This window comes from Camelus bactrianus, chromosome 32 (assembly GCF_048773025.1).
Source record: "Camelus bactrianus isolate YW-2024 breed Bactrian camel chromosome 32, ASM4877302v1, whole genome shotgun sequence".
Taxonomy (NCBI): Eukaryota; Metazoa; Chordata; class Mammalia; order Artiodactyla; family Camelidae; genus Camelus; species Camelus bactrianus.
In genome coordinates, this window is record NC_133570.1 from 20,802,244 (window position 1) to 20,817,012 (window position 14,769).

General features: G+C 41.7%; 1 pseudogene; it reads left to right on the forward strand.

Moving 5' to 3' along the window:
* Positions 1-10,902: 10,902 nt before the first annotated feature.
* LOC105067163 (heterogeneous nuclear ribonucleoprotein A1-like 2) lies at positions 10,903-14,006 on the forward strand (annotated as a pseudogene).
* The last annotated feature ends 763 nt before the right edge of the window (positions 14,007-14,769 follow it).

Below are 14,769 nucleotides of genomic sequence, written 5' to 3' on the forward strand. Positions count from 1 at the left end.
TTTCAAGGATTCTTGATCTTTAGGCTTACGGGAGTTTTCAATAGTATCTGCCTTTTTTTTTTTTTTTTTTTTTCTTTTTAAGTGGGCAGAGACTAGAGACCGGCATCTAGCCCTGAGAATTATTCCCAGTTTAAAGATAGAGAAACCCGAGTCCAAGAATGTTAACGAGGATGCTCAAGGGCACACAGCTATAAAAGAGAAAAGCCGTAATTTGAATATACATCGCTGATTCCAAAACCCATGATCTAAACATTTTTCCTTTTCAGCCTTTTGCCTTTCTAGGGCATAACCAGACTTTACAGGGAGCCTAACAGTCCTCAGGTTTCCTGTCGGAGTGGAGACACTTCCCTCTGGTTTTCAAGTCTGAAGTGGAGGAGGGGAGTATAGAATTGGTTTTACTATTCAATTAAGAATAGTTAACTCAAAACCAGGGGGAAAGAAAAAAAGCTGGGAGGGGGAGATTATTTCAAAATGAAGTGAATTTTGGAAAACTGATTATCCACATGCAAAATAATCAAGTGGACCATGTATAAAAATTAACTCAAAATGGATCAAAGACCTAAAGCTAAGAACTAAAACTATAAAACTCTTAAAAGAAAACATAAGGGAAATTTTTATGACATTGAATTCAGCAATGATTTCTTGGATATTACTCCAAAAGCACAGGCAACAACAATAAAATAAGATAAATTGGATTTCATCAAAATTAAAAGGTTTTGTGCATCAAAGGACACGATCAATAAAGTGCAAAGACAACCCAGAGAATGGGAAGACTTTCACAAACCACGTATCTGATAAGGGTCTAGTATCCGGAATATATAAAGAATTCCTAAAACTCAACAAAAAATATCCCAAATAACCCAATTCAAAAATAGGCAAAGGACTTGAACAGACATTTCTCCAAAGAAGATACACAAATGGCAAATAAAAGATGCTCAACATCACTAGTCATAAGGGAAATGCACATCAGAATCATGATGAGATATCAATTTCACACCCATTAGGATGGCTATTATCAAAAAAAGAAAAAAGGAAAAAAATCACAAGTGTTGGTAAAGATTTGGAAAAATCGGAACCCTTGTGTATTGCTGGTAGAAATGTAAATGGTACAGCTGCTGTGCAAAACAATATTTTACCACATACACAGAAAAAGTCAGTTGATAAGAAGTGTTGATGAGGATGTGAAGGAATCAGAACGGTCATACTCTGCTGATTTTCATTTTTAAAATCAATCTTGCATTGCTAGTTATTGTATGTTATCCTTTTTTTCTATCACTGGATTCAATTTGCTAGTATTCTGTTTAGGATTTTTGTACCTGCTTTGTGAGAAAGAATTGGACTGCTATTTTCATCTTAATTTATGTGTATGAAGTTGGTTCATTTTTCTATAGATTTATCCAATTGTTCCAATACTATTACTGAAAAGACTTTCCTTTCCCTATTGAATTGCTTGGCATCTTTGTTAAAATGAACTGAACACACGTGCGTGGGTCTATTTCTGAGTTTCAAAGATCTCCATTTGTTCCATTGATCTATCTTAATTATTGTCACTTTAATTAAAAGTCTTGAATCAGGTGGCATGGATTCTCCAACTTTGTTCTTCTCTTTTAAGATTGTTTTGGCTTTTATAGATAGGTCCTTTGCATTTACATAAAAAAAATTTGGAAACAGCCAATTTCAGCAAAAAAAAAAAAAAAAAGTCTAGTGAGATTTTGATTGGGATTCTGTTGAAATCAGAGATCAATTTGAGGAGAATTGACATTTTAACAATAATGAGCCTCCCATGCACGGATGTGATAAATCTCTTTGACTGTTTACAACCAAATATCATATGTAAATTATTGCACATGTGCCTCATTTTATTGAACTTTACTTTATTGTGCTTTGCAGATATTGTGCTTTTTTTTTTTTTTTTAAACAAATTGAAGCTCTGTGGCAACCCTACTCTGAGCAAGTCTATTGGGGCCATTTCCCAACAGCATTTGCTCATTTCCTGTTTCTGTGTCACATTTTGGTAATTCTCACAATGTTTCAAACTTTTCATTATTATTGTATTTGTTCTGGTGACCTGTGATCAGTGATCTTTGATGTTACCATTGCAAAAAGATTATGACTCACTGAAGGCTCAGATGATGGTTAGCACTTTTTAGCAATAAGTGAATTTTTTAAAAAAATTTATCTTCTTATTTGTTTGTTTATTTATTTATGTTGGTGTGGAGGTAATTAGATTTATTTATTTATGTATTTATTTTTAACAGAGATACTGAGGATCAAACCCATGACCTTGTGCATGCTAGGCATGTACTCTACCACAGACCTATATCCTATGTCCAGGGGGTAAACTATACATCAATAAAAAGAAAATGTCTGGGAAACCAAAACCAAACACAACCTACTGATTTTTTTTTTTCAGTTTTTTCCATGAACATTTCTCCATTTTCTCTCTGGCTTGTACTGCAGCCAAGCAAGGTTGTTTGTTTTTTTATTTAACTTTTTTTTATTGAGTTACAGTCATTTTACAATGTTGTGTCAAATTCCAGTGTAGCGCACAATTTTTCAGTTATACACAAAGATTCATATATTCATTGTCACATTTTTGTTTTGCTGTGAGCTACCACAAGATCTTGTATATATTTCCCTATGCTATACAGTATAGTCTTGTTTATCTATTCTGCATATGCCTGTCAGTATCTACAAATTTTGAAATCCCAGTCTGTCCCTTCCCACCCTCCGCCCTCTTGGCAACCACAAGTTTGTATTCTATGTCTATGAGTATGTTTCTGTTTTGTATTTATGTTCTTTTGTTTTGTAATTCCACATATGAGCGATCTCATATGGTATTTTTCTTTCTCTTTCTGGCTTACTTCACTTAGAATGACATTCTCCAGGAACATCCATGTAGCTGCAAATGGCATTATGTTGTTGGTTTTTATGGCTGAATAGTATTCCATTGTATAAATACACCACATCTTCTTTATCCAGGCATCTGTTGATGGACATTTAGGCTGTTTCCATGTCTTGGCTATTGTAAATAGTGCTGCTATGAACATTGGGGTGCAGGTTGCAGCCAAGCAAGTTTTGAGAAAACAGATTTCTACTTTTGTTTTCCAGAGACCATTTCTGGAATGACCCTTTTAAAGCCCAGGCTCAGTGTGCGGTGAGATTATCATACTAAAGGAAGTAGGTCAGACAAAGACAAATATCATATGATATCACTTACATGTGGAATCTAACAAAATGATGCAAAAGTGAACAAACAGAAGGAGACTCACAGACATAGAAAACTTACAGTTACCAAAGGGGAAAGGGGTGCGGGGGATAAATTAGGAGTTTGAGATTAGAAGATACAAACTACTATATATAAAATAGATAAATAACAAGGTTTTAATATATAGCACAGGGAGCTACATTCAATATCTTATAATAACCTATAATGGAAAAGAATATATAAATATATGCATAACTGAACACTATGCTATCCTCCATAAACTAATGCAACATTGTTAATCAACTCTACTTCAATACAAAAAAAGACACCAATATACAACCTCTTACATTTAGGTACATGTCTAAGTGTTGTAAACCGACTACACTTCAATAAAAAATAAGAATTAAAAAATATTTAAATATGTGTGTGTGTGTATATACATATATACACACACACAAATATATACACAATTCCAACCCTTTTGAGTTTAAAAAATAGATACCTATATGTATCTCTGTGTGTGTGTGTATAAAACCTTTAATAAGGCCTCCTTCCAGCTATAAAGTTCTGTGATTTTAAGGTAATATGTGCCTGATTTGGGATTTTGTTCCATAAGTTTTTCAAATAATAAGTCATTTCTAGATTCTGTCCATTTAACAAGGAGAAGGGGGAGGTGCTGGACAAAGAGAAGTCGGGAGAAAAGGAAGAGGCAGCGACAGAAACAAACACAGACTGAGCTGCAGAGGCGCAAAGGAGACCGTAAGGGGGGCGGCGGGTTCCCGGGGCCTCACCTCCAGCACCTGGCCTCTCCGAGAACATGATTCAAGTTCTTCCAAAGCCTGCTGCAGATTGAATGTGGTGCATGACTTGCAGGCAGATAAATGTAGTCGGTGGGGCTGAGTTCATCGCAGGCTCATGGCCACCTTTATTGGCCCAGGAAAAGCTGTCCTGGTGCTGCAGGAGCAGAGGAGCAATTGGGAAATGGAAGTAGATTATTTACCTGAAACAGGTCTGTGCAGTTTGCATGATGCGGTGGAAGTGAAGAAGTTACCCCGAAAGGTAGCTCCTGGGGAGCCTCTTGGACAAGTGACCAAATTCTAGTCCTTCTGGCTGCCATACCCCCGAAAGCATCGTCTCTACTGTCACGTGGGTGGGTTAGAGAGAGTCTATTTTTCCAAACTCACAGGAGAAGCAGAAAAGAAAGGGCTAACTGAATGGTTTTAGTAAAAGACAGTCCTGAGGGCATTTGGGTGTAGGTGTTGCTAACAGCAACAAAAGCTTTTGCGTGTTGCATATTATTAAACACTCTATGCGTACTTCTTGTGTTTATCGGCAAAGGAAGGCAAAGATGAAGATCTGTTTTGTGTACTTTTAGGACTACTTTGGTTATTTTACTTTGGGAAATTTGATATTGTAAAAGAATAAAGCAAGAATTGACTGGGCATGCCATTGCTGCTGGTCTTTGATGTTGCTTCTTCAGTTGCAAAAGGGTCCACTGACACTTTGTTGGAAAAGTTGGATAAGTCACATCCGCTCGGGACGAGGCACCAGGGCCTCTGTTTTGGAGAGGCTGGCGGTGTGTGAGCAGAGTGGGAAGGAAGCCGTCAGCAGCAGGGGTGTCCCTTGGTGACAGCTACTCATTGTCCCCAAGAACTTTGTTTTTAAATTGAAGTCTAGTCAGTTTACAATGTTGTGTCAGTTTCTGGTGGACAGCATAATAGTTCAGTCGTACACATACATATATTCATTTTCATATTCTTTTTCATTATAGGTTACTATAAGATACTGAATCAAGTTCCCTGTGCTATACAGGGACTACTGCTGGAATACTTTTTGTGCAGTAGGACCTTTTTGTTTATCTGTTTTATATATAGTAGTTAGTATCTGCAAATCTCAAAGTCCCAATTTATCCCTTCCCACCCCCTTCTCCACCATAACCATAAATTTGTTTTCTATGTCTATGAGTCTTTTTCTGTTTTGTAAATAAGTTCATTTGTCTTTTTTTTTTTTAGATTTCACACATAAGTGATTTCATATGGTATTTTTCTTTCTCTTTCTAGCTTATTTCACTTAGAATGACAATCTCCAGGTCCATCTGTGTTGCTGCAAATGGCATTATTTTATTATTTTTTATGGCTGAGTAGTATTCCACGGCATAAATATACCACAGCTTCTTTATCCAGTCATTCATTGATGGACATTTAGGTTGTTTCCATGTCTTGGCTATTGTAAATAGTGCTGCTATGAACATTGTCCCCATGAACTCTTAATACTTGAAAACTTATTACTATAGACTATTTGACATGCGCTTCCAAAGAGTTGTGAATGAGGCATCAAAATCAAATACTTCTCTACTTTGAAAATGCAACTTCCTTAGAGGATAGCTTGCATTTCTGATAACTTAAGTTGTATTTAGAAACAATCACAGTTCCCTAAGCACAGTATCTGACTCTAAAGAAATGCAGACAAAATGAAAGACGCTGACTACACAAACTCTCCAGAGGTTCCGCTCTGTCTCCAAACTGCAAGCCTGGCGCACTACTGCAATTCTCACCTTCCTGTCGTCTCTCTAAGACCCAGGGCTTACCAGCTCCCCACTAACCTGTTATGTGTCCCTAGTTAAATTCCTAACTGCTCTGATCTTTGATGACTTATCTGGACATTTAGCTATCGCTTACCTCATGGTATTGTGAGGATGAAATGATGCAGCATAATGTCAATCATCTGGTGGGTGTAAATTCTCCAACAGCTACTGCGCATTATTTTCTTCTGTGATTTTTCTCTGGCCATGAGGGGGCAGAATTAGCCTAGGATTGAAGGATGAGTTTTTAATCAACTTTCAATTTCCAAAGCTGTGGATGGTGGTGGCCAGGCTTCATTATGACTTTCTTTGGTCCTAGGCACTTTTGCCTTCATGGATGACTTCCTCCAGAAAAAAAAAAAAAAATTAAAAATTATAGTTGGGGGGATGGGTATCACTCAGTGGTAGAGCGCATGCTTATCATGCACAAGGCCCTTGGTTCAATCCCCAGTACCTCCAATAAAAAAAACAATAGAAATAAAAACTATAGTTTACAACTGTGTTGATATAAAGACAGTGGAATCCAGGTGCAATACAGGGAATGTAGCTGATATTTTATAATAGCTATAAATGGAGTAAAACTTAAAAATTGTGAATCACTATGCTGTATATCTGAAGGGTATCTGATACTGTAAATCAACTGTGCCTCAATTTTTTTTGAGTACAGAAAGTAGAATCTGGGCCTGGCTTATCATTATAATTCTATTCATTTTTTTTTCTTATTTAAAATAAAAAATTAAAGTACCGCTGTGGCCTCCCAGCAGTATCAGGGCCCCTAACACTTTCCCTGCTGTGCATAGTGATCAGGTCAGCCTTGGGTGGTGGTGGGGAGGGGCCAGTCATCACTGCTGATTTGCTGGGGGGAGGCTTGGGCTCTGGAAGTGTCTGAGTCCTTGCTGGGCCTCTTATAAACAGTATGCACAGTTGACCCTTGAACAATGCGGGGGTCAGGGGTGCCAACCCCTTGTGTAGTTGAAAATATGCTTGTAACTGTTGACTCCCCCAAACTGAACTACTGATAACCTTACCAATCACATAAATGGTTGACTAACACATACTTTCTAGGTTTTGTGTATATCATCATTTTATGCGCTCATGACACACCTACTTTTTTTTTTATATTTCTAGGCTACATGGTTTGTGAGTTTTTTTCAAATGGTCAAAAAACTCCAAAAAGCTTTTCCAATGATTCAATTATTTATTGAAAAAAAAAAATCTCAGTATCAGTGCACTCATTCAGTTCAGACCTGTGTTGTTCAAAGGTCAACTGTATTAGTTTGCTTAGGCCGCCATAACAAAACAGCACAGACCATGGCTTGAACAATACAACATATTTTCTCACAGTTCTTGAGCTAGAAGTCCAAAATCAAGTTGTCAGCAGGTTTGATTTCTTCTGTGGCCTCTCTCGTTGGCTCGTGGATAGCCTCATTCTCACTGTCTCCTCACCCCGTCTTTCCTCTGTCTACACCCATCCGTGGCATCTCTCTGTGTGTCTAAATTTCCTCTTCTTATAAGGATACCAGTCCGATTGGATAAGGGTACCCTTATGGCCTCATTTTAACTTAATCATGTCTTTAAAATCTCTACCTGTAAATAGAGCCATATTCTGAAGGTTCTGGGGTTAGGACTTCAACATACTAATTGGGTGGTGGGGACACAATTCAGCATATAACACAGTGTGACCTGCACAGTTGCTTATTGTCTCAAAGCCTGTTGCTCCATTTGTTAAAATGAGGCAACACCAGTAACTGCTTAATGGGCACAATAGGATTTTACCCTACCACCTAGATGGTGAAAATATTCTTGAACTAGACAGAAAAGATGGTTGTACCACACTGAATGCACTAAATGCCACTGAATTGTTCACTTTAATATTTAAACAACAACATAATTTAAAAACGGGCAAAGGACTTGAATAGTGTGTCTCTGAAAATAAACAAATGACTAACAAGGACATGAAAAAAACATTTAATGGCACTCACCATTCGGGCAATGCAAATCAAAACCACACTGAGATACCAGTCATGAGGTTACTCAGTCAAATGAGATTTCCAATCACTTCACGCCCATTAAAATCACTATACAGTTCTTAAAAATACAAAAAAGAACAAGTGTGGGAGAGGATGTGGGGAAACAGGAACCCTTTTACACTGCTGGTGGGAAGGTTCGATGGTGTAGCCACTGAGGAAGCCAGTCGGGTGTTTCCTCAAAAAGCTGGACATAGAGTGACCTTATGACCCAACAATTCTACTCCTAGGCAAGTACCCAAAGGCATGAAAGCAGGGATTCTGACTGATACTTGTGCACCAGAGAACACAGAACTGAGTCTATCAACAGGTGAATGGGTAAACCAAACGTGGTCTGTACACACAACGGAATAATATTCAGCCTTTAAAAGGATGGAAAGGCCAACACAGGCTACAACATGGTTGAACCCTGAAGACACTAAGTGAAATACACCAGATACCAAAGGACACATGTTAAGTGATTCCATTTATATGAAGCTCCTAGAACAAGCAAATTCACAGAGACAGAAAGAAGAGTGGTTACCAGGGGCTGGGAGGGAGGGTGGTATGGGGAGTTTTGCTTAATGGTTACAGAGTTTGGGAAGAGGAAAACGTTTTGGAAATAGACAGTGGTGATGGTTGCACAACATTGTGAATGTGTTTAGACACTGAATTACATACTTAGATTGTATGTTATATATTTTTATCACCATAAAATACAGTAAATCAATGAGATATTTTTCTTCTTTTCCAAAGAAAGTTCATTTTCTGTTATGTGAATGTCACCCAATTTTTTAAATGGAAGGACACAAATCATCAGATGTGCAGTTCAAACTGGTGTGGAGAAGGTAACAGGTTTGGTGACAGACATAAAGGAAAGCACGTTAAGACTCCTGGAAAAGGACAAAAAAGGAGCTTAGCCTTCAACAAGCACAGGCCCAGGGCTAGCCCCAGGGGACCCCAGTTGTGGCCCCAAGTCTCCCAGGAGCTCACAACTCCTTGAGGGGAGACAGACATCAAAACAGCACAATGAGTCAAGTTCTAGAAGAGCTGCACATGAGTAAGATTTGGAGATGGACCTGCTCAGAAGGAGAGGACCACTTCTGGGGTGGAGGCAGCCGTTACCCGGGGCTGCGTGGCCTCAGGAGCTCCAGCTCCGCAAGCTGCGCTGAGGTTCCCTGAAGCCTCAGTTTGCAGAATCCAGACAGCCCCATCTTGTTGGGGAAACTTGGTGGCTTCAAAGCTTTAGGAATGTACAAGAAATTTGGTAAACAGCACTGCGAGATGAGAGACTCAGAGAAGATCCCATTTCGAGAGAACCGGCGTAACGTTTACATTGGTCTGGCTGGGCACGCTGGCTCATGGGCGTTGCAAAAGCTACCCGCTTGGAAATCTGCCTGCCTGTCTGCCGTCAGTGGCACTGTTCTAATGGCACCTCCATCACTCTGTCCCCTCTTCTGCTTTATTGTGATTCAGGAGAAAGAGTCAACCAGATGCTGCTGGCTTTGAAGATGGGAGGGAGCCAGGAGCCAGGGAATGCGGCAGCCTCTCGAACCTGAACAAAGAAATGGCTCCTCCTCTACAGACTCCAGAAGGAATGTGGTCCTATGACCATCTTAATTTTAGCCCAGGGAGACCCATTCTGGACTTCTGACCTCCAGAACTATAAGATAAGAGATTTGTAATGTTTTAGGTCACTGAATTTGTGGTATTTTGTTTGTGCAGCAAAAGGAAACTAATATAGACCTGAAGGAAGAGTCGAGAAGTAGGGGAAGCGGGAAGACACTAGGCAGGAAATACTGTTCCATGCAGAGGAAACAGCTTCAGCATAATTTGAGGACCTGACGTCTACCCTGAGAGAGGAGGAGAGAGTAGCCAAGGTGAGGCTGGTGGATAAATCCCCAGGCAGGGATTTGGGGTTTATTGAAGAATAAGTGGAAGCCACTGAGGTATTTGCAGCAGGGAAGCAACACGATCAAGTTTGCTCATGAAAATGTTACACTCCAGTGTCCACTTCTGAGGAGATAAAGTCGATGTAATTTTCCCTGGTCTTACTATGCAATAAAATCTCTGGGCATAATAGGTAAAATGTAAGAAGACTCTGAACATTAGTTAGAGGCAGACAGACTAGGTAATTCAAAGCACAAATAACGACATGGTGGTGAGTTCCCGGGTTTTCTTTTTTCCTCCTATATCCCAGACTTAGAGTTGAAAAAGTTGGCAACCAGAAGATACTAATGGTAGGAATGTAAATTGGTGCAGCCACTATGGAAAACAGTATGGAGATTCCTTTAAAAAACTATAAAAACAGAGATATCATATTATCCAGCAATCCTAGTCCTGGGCACATATCCAGAAAAAAACCTCTAATTTGAAAAGACACATGCACACTAATGTTCATAGTGACACTATTTACAAATAGCTAAGACTTGGAAGCAACTTAAATGTCCATCGACAGATAACTGAATAATGATGTTGTATGTATATACAGTGGAATACTACTCAGCCATAAAAGAATTAAATCTTGCCATTTGCAGCAACATGGATGGACCTAGAGATGATCATACGAAGTGATTCTATATATCATATGTATGTACACACACACGTATATACCTGAATCACTTTGCTGTACACCAGAAACTAACACAACACTGTAAATCAGCTATATACCTCAAATAAATAAACCCCCCCAAAACCCCAAACAAAAACCCCAATGGGTACAGGGGGAAAAAGTGCCCACTGGAAGTAACAACCTGGATAAATCTCCAGAGAATTATGCCAAGTGAAAAAAAATTTGTCTCAAAAGATTACAAATTGTATGACTCCGTTTATACAACATTCTAGAAATGATAAAATTATAGTAGAAATGGAGAACACATTAGTGGTTGCTCGAGGGAAAGGGGGTGGGGTGGGGAGGAAGGTGGGCATGGCTCTCAGAGGGTTTCATGAGATCTTTGTGGTGGCAGAAATGTACTGCATCTTGATGGAAATTGTCTTAGCCTGTTTGGGCTCCTGTAACAAAATACCACAGACTGGGCAAACTAAAAACAATAGGAATTTATTTCTCACGGGTCTAGAGGCTAGATGGTCAAGATCAAGGTGCTAGCATGGTCAGGTGAGGGTCCTCTCTGGGTTGCAGACTTCTGGTTGTGTTCTTACTCGGTGGAAGGGACTAGGGGTCTCTCTGGACCCTCTACTACAAGGCAACTCTTCCTACATGACTTCAGCGCCTCCCAAAGCCCCCACCTCCTATGAGCATCATCTCTGGGGGTTAGAATTTCAGAACATGAATTCAGGTGGGAAGACAGAGACCACAGCAGAAATGTCCTGTTTCCTGGCTGTATTGACGACAGCACTGTTGTGATATCATATAGTTTTGCAAGATGTTACCATGGAGGGAAGATGGGTAAAGGGCATGACAGGCTTTTACTGTATTATTTCTTAAGTGTATGTCAATCTACAATTATGTCAGAATAAAATGTTTAATTAAAAAAAATCAAGAGTTGGATTGGGGGTAGCAAGAGTGGCTGAGGGTGGATCCCTCGTATTCAAGCCTTTCATCTTAAAGACAAGGAGAGATCACGCGGCTTTGTCAGGTTTAGGGTCGGCGAGTGAATGGTGGGGCTGGATACTCCAACCTGATGTCTGAGTGACTCCGTTTCACCCAGATTGTCCACCATTTTTCAGGGTGACTTTGTATGACTCCTGTGCCTTCCAAAGAACACTGGGACAATGTGAGTACTGAGGAGTAACAATAGAACTCTGTTGCTGGTCGCTGAGTCCAGAGCTGAGGTAGGGGCAGTCCAGAGCTGAGGTAGGGGCGGATGCTAGGAATGCCAAAGGCATTTTACCCCATTCAGCAAACCCAACTTAATGTTGCAAGAAACTGATTCAGAAGCTTTAAAATCTGAGTGGTTCGCAGCATGCAGTCCCAGGAAGAAATTCCAAGGGTTCCTGCTAAGATTTTCATTACTGGGTTTTTGAAGCTGGGGCCAGAAACACTGGCAAAGATTACTCGTTTAGCAAAGCAGATTTTAAAAAGGATTTCTTACCTTTCATGCTGTTTATAAGACTGCATTTCAGGTAGAGCAAGGTTTTGGCTTCTTTGGCCCGTAACCGTTACCAGTTTTGTTCCTTACTCACACATCGTGGTGGACTGAATCATCACATCAGCCCCTCCCTGTTCTCTGTTCACGCTCTTTCCCACGTAGCTCTGCAATTCTTCCCACCGTGGGCAGAGTATTTTTCCCTGTGTGGTTGATGTTGAGCTTGGCCATGTGACTTGCTTTGGTCGGTGGAACATTTAGGGATGAGAGAACAGCAGAGGCCTTAAAAGTGCCTGTGTGGTTTGGCTTAGCCCTCTTGCTCTGGGGAGCTGCCAGGGCGAGGAGCATGAGAGATGCTTGAAATCTGCCAGCACCAAAACTACAGGTAGGCTCTGCTGAGCCAACCCACAGTCAACCTGCAGACCCACCGGCACGAGAGTAAATGCTCACTGTTGTCCTCCACCGAATCCGGGGTAGTTTGTTACATGACAACATTGCAACGATAGCTCACACACACATGCACACACACACACGGCATATATTCTAATTCAGATTTTGTGTATATGATGCGAGGGTAACTAAACAGCTTATTCTATTTTTTACTATTTTTCTTTCCAAAGGAATTCTTTAAAAATGTATAACTTTAAGGTTTTGCTCATTTTAATTTCAGCTTTGACTTAATCTTGCCAATAATTGTATTAACTGCTTGAGATGACCAGTTCTTTAAAAGGAAGTTTCCTCTGAGTTGTGGTGACAGATACATCACTTATTTCATCACACCCACCTGGAACATCACAGGGAGACGAGGCAACGTGCCAAATGAGGCTGTCGCCTCCTTCTTCTAAGATGCATTTTTTTCCCAAGGCCAAGAGGAGATACTGACACTTTGACAGCTTTGCTGTAATGATGTTCTTAATCCTTAATTGGAAAATCCTTTTGCAGAAGAACCCAGTTTGACCTTTGCTTTCCTGGAACAGAGGTCTCTGGACAATTCCAGGTCTCTTCCAATAGACTCTGAACCTCTATTGGTGAAGACCTTCCCCAATTACCTTTCTGTGATGGTCTATTCTACAGCAAAGAAATGGCCCAGATCTCTGTATATCAACCTGAGCAAATCTCAAAAATAAAATGTTGATTGAAAATAACCAAGATGCCAATGGATACGTACTAAGTATGTGATTTATGTACTTAAAAAAATACACCACTCCTTCCTGCCTGTGGGTGCTGGAGAGTAAGCATCCTTCCAACCTCCCCTTCTGCTTCTGCCGCGTCTAAGCCAGGCTCGAAAAGGGCTGGAACAGCCGCGGAAGGGCTCCGGGGAGAGCTGGGCTTTGAAACAGCGGGTGAGTCGGAGGGTGGATTTTGAGCCGTGGGGAACGCCCACCACTATGTGGGTGGGAGACCGAGACGCCAAGCGTCCCCGTGGAAAAGGCGGGTGCAACCGGGAAGGCAGTGCCACGAGAAGAGGACGGGAAAGTGGTGGAAACAGAGGGCTCTTGAGAGGAGGTTCTCCAGGACCAGGTGCCCATTTCACTGTAGAAGAGCTTTCTGTGGGTGGCAGGAAAGACAGCACTGGGGGACGTCACCCACGAGGTTAGTGTGGACATTGCGGGAGAACTGAAGTGGGTGAAATCCTGACCGACCAAGGGGGTGGTAAGAGAGACTCTGCTTTTGTGACCTTTGTGACTCCACAAGCTGTCATTCAGAAGTACCGCACTGTGAATGGCCACAATGGTGAAGTGAGGAAACCCCTGTCCAGGCAAGAGATGGCCAGGGCTTTGTCCAGCCAGAGGCTGAAGTGGTTCTGGGAACTTGGGTGGTGGTCGTGGGGGTGGTTTTGGTGAGAATGACAACATTGGTGGTGGAGGTGACTTTGGTGGCAGCCAGGTGGTGGTCGGGTTGGGAGGCTATAATGGGTTTGGTGATGATGGAAACAGTTTTGGGGCTGGTGGAAGCTACCACGATTTTGGCAGTGACAACAATCAACCTTCAAATCCTGGACCCGTGAAAGGAGAACACTTAGGAGGCAGCAGCTCTGGCCCCTTGGTGGTGGACGCCAATACTTTGTCAAACCACAACACCAAGGTGGCTGTGGCAGTTTCGGCAGATCTCTGGAGGCCTTCCCCAGCGTGGTCACCCCCTCCTCTGTTGGTCACCCCTCTTAGATGCTTGCTCAGCCCATGCATGCCCCACCCTCTGAACTGCCTGCTCACTCGCCCACATCCCCTACCCACCATGAGCTTCCGGAGGGCAAGGCCTTGTTTGCCAGCCCCAGCCCCAGCCCAGAGCGTCCAGTCAAGGACAGCATGGAGGATTTGAGGAACTGGAGGAAATTCCGAGTGGTGGAGGGATGGGGCTGCAGAGGAAAGAGGGGGCAGAGATGTCAGGTTTGCCAGCACAGGTCCTCCTGATCAGCAGACCAGGGCTCTAACACTTCCTGTGCAGATGGGACATCTAATCTGTCTTTATACCTCAGTTTCCTCATCTACAAAGTGGAGATTAAAAACCACATCTACCTCACCAAGTTGTTGTGAGGATTCACGAAGGTGATAAATACCAAATGCTTGGCGCTTGGTCAGTAACTGACAGTTACCATCCTTATCTGGGGGTGAGGGGAACACCACGGAAGGATCTTAAGGGAGTGGTTCTGACAAGCGCAGAACTGTTTTTCCAAGATCCCTTGGGCTGGCAGCAGTTGGGGAAGGATGTGAGGGGCGCCCAGACTCATCAGCTGTTGCAGTACCTAGGGGGTACTTGCCCCCGTGTTTGCACTCTTCCAGGAACCATCTTACCATCTCCAAGAGTCTGAAATTAAAAATACAAAAGGGAGAAAAATTCTCAAGGCAATTCCTATCTGCATGAGCCTCCACCCTCGGCATCCTGGCCCATTCATGCCCAGGGCCAGGGATGCAGGCTCCAGGTTGGGCA